Here is a 6,669-nt window from a genome sequence, read left to right on the forward strand (position 1 = left end):
ATGGTGTATGCAGTACGTTAGGTTACTTGGGTAGGCAGTAGGGGGTGACATGTGAGGCAGTGGATGACATGGAGGAAGACAGTGGGTGACATGGATGTACTTGGAGGTGACATGGCGGTAGTGGGAGGAGGCAGTGACATGTTATTTACATGCCCCTGACCGCAGGAATTACAGAACACAGCATGCGGGGGGAGGAAGGATTTTTTAGGTGGGGCTTTTTTATTTTATTTTATAGCTGGCCTTGCCCACTAAGGCCATACCCTAGCTACTCCCCTGACACCTAAAGTACATCAAATACACTTCTCTGCCAATAATTGTTGTTTAAAGTCAAATGTGGAAGCAACAAAGGGAAACATTCCGTGTGTTCACAGCTTAAGGCAATAGTATTTTATACATTTTGCAGCATGATTGTACCATAGTAGCCACCAACTTTGTATGTTTTCACTGCTCCTATTTACATGGTAAATAACCTGATTCTGCAGTTTGGGGGCACAACTGATCCAAGAGCAGCACATTTATTGAAAGCAATGTGATTTGTTTCCTTTGAATTATCAGGTGCATTTTCTGCCCCAGTTTTGCAAGAATGCGGTTTTCATCAATGAGCTGTGTTTTAGTGACTGGGGCCGGCTTGCGAGCAGGTGGGACAGATAGTGATAGTTTTCATGCTTTTCTGTATAGTCTGTCAAGGATAAAATTGTATTTAGTGTAATAAAATCATCCAAGTAAAATAATTGTTATCTTGTATGCTCATTTAGGTCAGGAAAGTTCTAGTGTTTTGTGGTCATGATCTGTACAATTATTCAACCACATAACCAGTTTAAAATACTGTATACTGTAATTAGCTATACTAAGATGCTGTAAGAAAAAACCTTTGATACACACAATTCCATCATTTTATTTAGCACTCAAATATACAACAAGCAAAAATTTAAAATATGTGGTTTAGTGACAGTACACTAATTGTCCATTTTTTACATATCTTTTATAGCCCTTTTACAAATCAAAACAAATACATATATATTGATTGATACAACTCACATAGCAACATCAGTCCAAACTGCATTTTACTTAACTCTATACCAGATCTTTTGAAACTGATTTCAATTCATAAGCCAATATACATTGATTCAATAAAGGACAACGTACATGTAATATCTCTCAGAATATCTTCAGAGATATTTAATTCTAGTCCTTATTCCCTAACAAAGTGCTAACACAGATTAGCAATAATAGTGATAATGATAACATATACTGTATGTACAATGTGTTTACCTGTACTTCTATAAACAGTGATAGGTTCAGGAAAAAAGAAGCGGTGCAACTCCCACGCAGGTAAAGACACAGACCAAGATAAAGACACTCAAGTGTAAGCTTTATTGAAACCCGACAGCCCCAAAAACCACTCTGACGCGTTTCGCACGGTACACCGTGCTTTGTCAAAGAGAACAAACGCGTCAGAGTGGTTTTTGAGGCTGTCGGGTGTCAATAAAGCTTAAACGAGTGTCTTTATCCTGGTCTGTGTCTATACCTGCGTGGGAGTTGCACCGCTTCTTTTTTCCTGAACTTGTTGCCACTCTGCTAGCAGGAGCACACCGGATCAGCCACAAGTCATACTACATCAACAGTGAGTACAACATTTATCAAGGTCCTTGGCCCATACAAGACTTACCTCATTCAAGAGGTTATTGGGGGGTCTGTCACAACACTGTTTGGATAAGTGTATCATTCAATATTGACGGCTGTTCATCAAGCAGATTTTACTATTGCTTTGGTCAGTATTGAGAAGCGCCACTAGGGGGTGTTAAGGCATTAGTATACAGTATTATACATGTTATTGTTTACCTGTTGGTTGTGAGAGCTCTTTGTTTTTTAAACATTCTTCTGCCATATCAAACTCCTACATTGTATGTGTTTCACTGCTCCTGTTCACATGGTAAACAAGTGTCTTCCTCAAGTACAGTAACCTCTTCTAGTCCCTAAAAGGCAGGTCAAAATACACTGCTCATTGACCATGCTAGCAGAGCACATTCCTACTTTCCCATTGGCAAATGAGAACATTTTAACAAAGATGTCCATCTGTTAGAGCCGAAACCCATGAGATTCATGGGTTTTCGAGCAAAAAAAAATCTAATTTTAACAAAGAAATACTTGGATTCAATGAGTGAGACTCCATTGAAGTCTATGAGACTGCTCATTCCAAAAATCAGCAAGACTGACTCAGTCAAATCAGTGAGACCTGTAACCATTGACAGTTGTGTTTTATGAACCTCAAAATGTGAATGGATGGATCTCCAAAGTCGTTTTTCTATCCTAGGATCTTACGTGTACTGACATGCTGCTCTTGTTCCTTCAGGTATTCCAGTCTGGGCCATTTTATTCATGCTAAGCATCACAAGCACTAAGGGATTCTGGGTAACGACCCATTTTGGCTCATGCATACCGTATTACCCGTCTTGTCCCTAGGTTATGTGCCGCCCTTAGGCAAGCAGTATTAAACCCACCTCATCTTCGTCGCCCTCACCCCCAATTTTTCTCTGCCGCAAGTTTCCTATTGGCCCATGTGACCGGGAGCTCTAAACCTGGGTAGGAGATACCATCGCCCTCTTTGGAGGTAAGTGTTTCAGGAAGCAAGGAGTCTCCAGAGCCGAAATTAATGCGGTTCAGCTTCGGAGACCCCTGCTTCAAAACCACAACTATTAAAAAAAATTTCAGGAAAGGAAAGCAGCACCTCTCTTGCCACCCTGAGGCATGCTGCCCCTAGGTGGTGCCTTGCCTGAGGTATGCCTAGGGATTGGCCTACGCATTACATAGCATTTTCAGCACAGCTTTTTGGATAACTAGCCTGCTCACATCCTGTACATTTATTGATGTCTATCAGTGATGTACAATAAATACCATACCTACCAAGAGTGATACAAATCTTGTCCTGGTTTTATATTTACAAACAAAATAAGCGCAAGTCACTTCACAAATCAAAAGATATAGTGGTGAATATAAATTATATACAACCCCATGGGAATGCTGCTCCAGTTTCAAGGCTTTCCAAATGGTGACAAGAAAGTGTGTGGATGCATAACAGGGCGCAATATCCCCCTGTGGTTATTTGTAAGAATAAACACAGAAAAAATCCAAATGGTGCAATCTAGTTTAAAAACAGTATTTCCAGCACAATAATTTAGTTGATACACTCACAAGTGTCGCAGTTTTACCAGCTTTATGTAACACACGGGGAGTCACGCCGCCTTTGGCGTGCTCCCCACTCACCGGCACCACCACGGGTTCCCCCGCTCCATGCACGTCAGCCTCCCTTCATGCCGCCCGACCGCCGCCACACTAAGGCCTTGCCCCCGCTGCCTGCTACAGTGTCCGCTGTGGCGGACGCTGCGCTCACGAGAGCCCTCTCCGCAATGGCGCCGGGCCCGCTGCGAGGGGGGGCCGCAGCGCTCGTGCGAGAGCTACTCCTGCTCTCAATAGAATTGAGAGCAGGAACTCGCGTCGAGCGGCTAGGCACGCCCCCCGGCGGTACAGCCAATGAGGGCGAACCTGCCGGGTGACGTCATGGCCGCGCCCCCGTCACTCCTCCGCCACGCCCCCCCCCGGTCTCTGCTCCTGCAGTGAGCTGCAGACCGGGGAATCGCCGGAACGCGCAGCCAAAAGCACGGGCGCGCATTAGAGCGCCGTGACCGGGGCCTTAGCCTAAGGCGCGCGCGCACGCAGGCAACATCTAAATAGTGCCGGCGCATGGCGGGCACCCGGCCACTTGCATGGACACGCACACGGGAGCACGCTCCAGCCACTTAAAGGCGCAACGTCCCGGACGGCGGGCACGCGCAATCAGGCGCATGGACACTACACTGCCCTCCCTAGCTCCACCCCAGGGAGCTCACCTGGACCTGTCTCCTATCACAGCCTCACTCATTCACACACCTCCACCTTGCTGTTCTGCCATTGGACCCTCTCACCTACATATGCTCAGCTGTGCCACTGGCACTTCAGCTGAGCATAGAACCTGTTGCTGTTCTCATCAGTCTCTGCCTACCTAGTCCTGTCTTGTCTTTCAGTCCTGACCCTGTGTACCGAACTGTCTTCCTCCACGACTACTCCGAATCTCTGGCACCCGACCTTGGCTTACTGCAATACAACTACTCCGAAACTCTGGCACCCGACCTAGGCTTACGGCAATACAACTACTCCGAAACTCTGGCACCCGACCTAGGCTTACGGCAATACGACTACTCCGCTCTCTCCGCTCCCGACCTTGGATACGGCAATACGACCACTCTGCACTCTCCGCCCCTGATCTTGGCTTACGGTAAAACGACTACGTCCCTCTCTCTAACCCCGGACTTGGCTAACAGTACCTTCTACTACCCGTACCTCTCCTGCCCTGGCCCGGATATCCAGACTATTCACCACTCAAGTCGCGCCCTCGTGGCTGTTGGTGGCGTAATATCCATTCCCACCTCAGCACCTTGGTCCCGTCTAGTTTGTGGTGAGCACAGCGTGACACTTTATGAGAACCACCCTTTTCTGTGGGTCTATATGGATGCCGTGTCTTTCAGGTTCATCTCAAAATAAGAGAGGACAGTGCATAGTGCAAACCAGTTTTACTGACAGAAAGTAATGCAATTTAAAAAGTCACAAACATGTGGGTATCAGGCACGTAGAACACTCAGGAGGGGTCCAAACGAGATCAGCTAGCTGCTGGAACAAATCGACTAGTCTGCTGTAGACTGGATCCTCTCCAGCTGCAGCACCTCTAAGGGGATCCGCCTGGTCTGTGCAAAGACACGACGGAGCTGGAGAGTGTCTGCTGGGCTTGAACCATTCTGCAGCAGACTAGCCGATTTAGCTTTAGATTTAGTGATCGCTGGGGCGGATGAAAAGCCTATGATTCCCGCTCCGTTGAGTACGCTATAGCTCCAGCGAAAGGAACTGTTGTCTTTATCCGATTCATGAATGAACATTTGGCCCCTGAGACAGATAGTTCTTCGGTGTGGCTGGGTGTTCTGACTTATGCTTTTCTGGCCCAGTATCAGGAATATGTAAAGACCCGTAGACCTATGTCCAAACCACCCTGGGACAAAGAGATATGTGGTGCCCAGTATGTTACCAGGAATATTGTTCTTCTCTCGTTTTAAAGAGAGTGGATCATGGCATAAGACGACCTCCCTAAGATAAAGGTTCTCCATGATTGGAGGAACCTATGTTTCAGTAAAGCCGTTATTTGAAATGTGTATTCAAATAAAAATGTAATGTATCTTGTTCACAGGCGATGTATATCCTGCATACTGATGTTCATGTAAAATGTGATCAACCATTATGTGAACTGTTATCTTGTGTTTGTTCAGGTTTCATCAGAGATGGTACCCAAAAATTTAGGATCCAAGTGGGGTCGTTGGGGATCCACCAGAGGGAGAGTGTAGCAGGGTCACCCCTGACTATTAATCTGCCCTTCTCCTGTAAGTAAGTCCTGGTATAAGCAGACCTTGCCAGTAGTTATCATGGGGTTTTCCCCTTCACCTTTGGTACTACACTTGAGTGACAGCAGAGGGTGGCACATCATGTTGTAGCTGGGACAACGGGGTGCCCGTCTTCTGGCTGTACTTAAGGGCAGTACCGCCCTAAGGTTGGTTGCTCCTTCCCTGTGAGGAAGGCAGTTCACACGACTGGGAGCCTGAGATCGGGGCCTACCATGTGCTCTTCCCTGCGGGGAGGAGTGAGTGTGGACCATACCTCTGCCTCCACTAGGGAGGTGGGGAAGAGCTAGGATGGCTGTGGGTGCACTTGGCCTGTAGTGACGGTCCAGGGACCATCTCCAGTGAGAGCTGATCTAAGGAGACTGTATCCGGCAGAAGACTGCTGAGTAGCTGTAGTGTTACTGCAAAGTGTGTAGTAATAAACCGTTCCTGTTTGCAATATACCTCCGGCCTGGTGTGTGATCTAACTGGGGGGAGAGGTACAAGTTCTACCGTGGGAGATCATCTCCATATCCCTGGAGCCTACGGCAGATGGAGGCGCTGCACTGCTAAGTATTATGTGGTGTATGGACCCCAGAAGCCTGTTCCTGTGTCCCAAAGTCATCGTGGACGACTCAGCCCTCTTGTTACCAGCAGGTATGCACCACATACACCCTGTAATGGTCCCTATCTGCGATTTGGGGGGGGGGGGGGGAAGGAAACACTGTTACACCAGAAAAAATACCGCCCTGGATATTGGATATTCATCATGCAGGTTAATTGGAATCAGTTAAGAAAGATACGGTCACATGACTTGTAAACAAAGACAAATAAAAAGAGGGCATTTTACAAATAATAAGGTTTTCTTTGAACATAAATAGTAACAAATATGATCACCATAGGACCAGATTTGCTAGGGTTGGCTTTAGAATGAGACACATGGCGCCGGAAGGTCTCATAAACATAGTACCGCTTAGTAAATATGGACCCTCATCCCAGCCTTCATGGTTATGTATTAGGCTGCTTTTTGTCCTAGCATATAGCTTTAAAGAAGCTGGCCTCCGTGGCTACGTGTTGTTGTTGTTGTACAAGATGCAATCACTCACCCTCTCATGTGTCTCATTGTAAAATCATTCTATAGTTCTCTGCTTTCTATAAATATTGATATAAATACCCCAGAGCACTAATAATAATGAAGCCAAAGTCGTTT

Source organism: Ascaphus truei, chromosome 1 (genome assembly GCF_040206685.1).
Source record: "Ascaphus truei isolate aAscTru1 chromosome 1, aAscTru1.hap1, whole genome shotgun sequence".
Taxonomy (NCBI): Eukaryota; Metazoa; Chordata; class Amphibia; order Anura; family Ascaphidae; genus Ascaphus; species Ascaphus truei.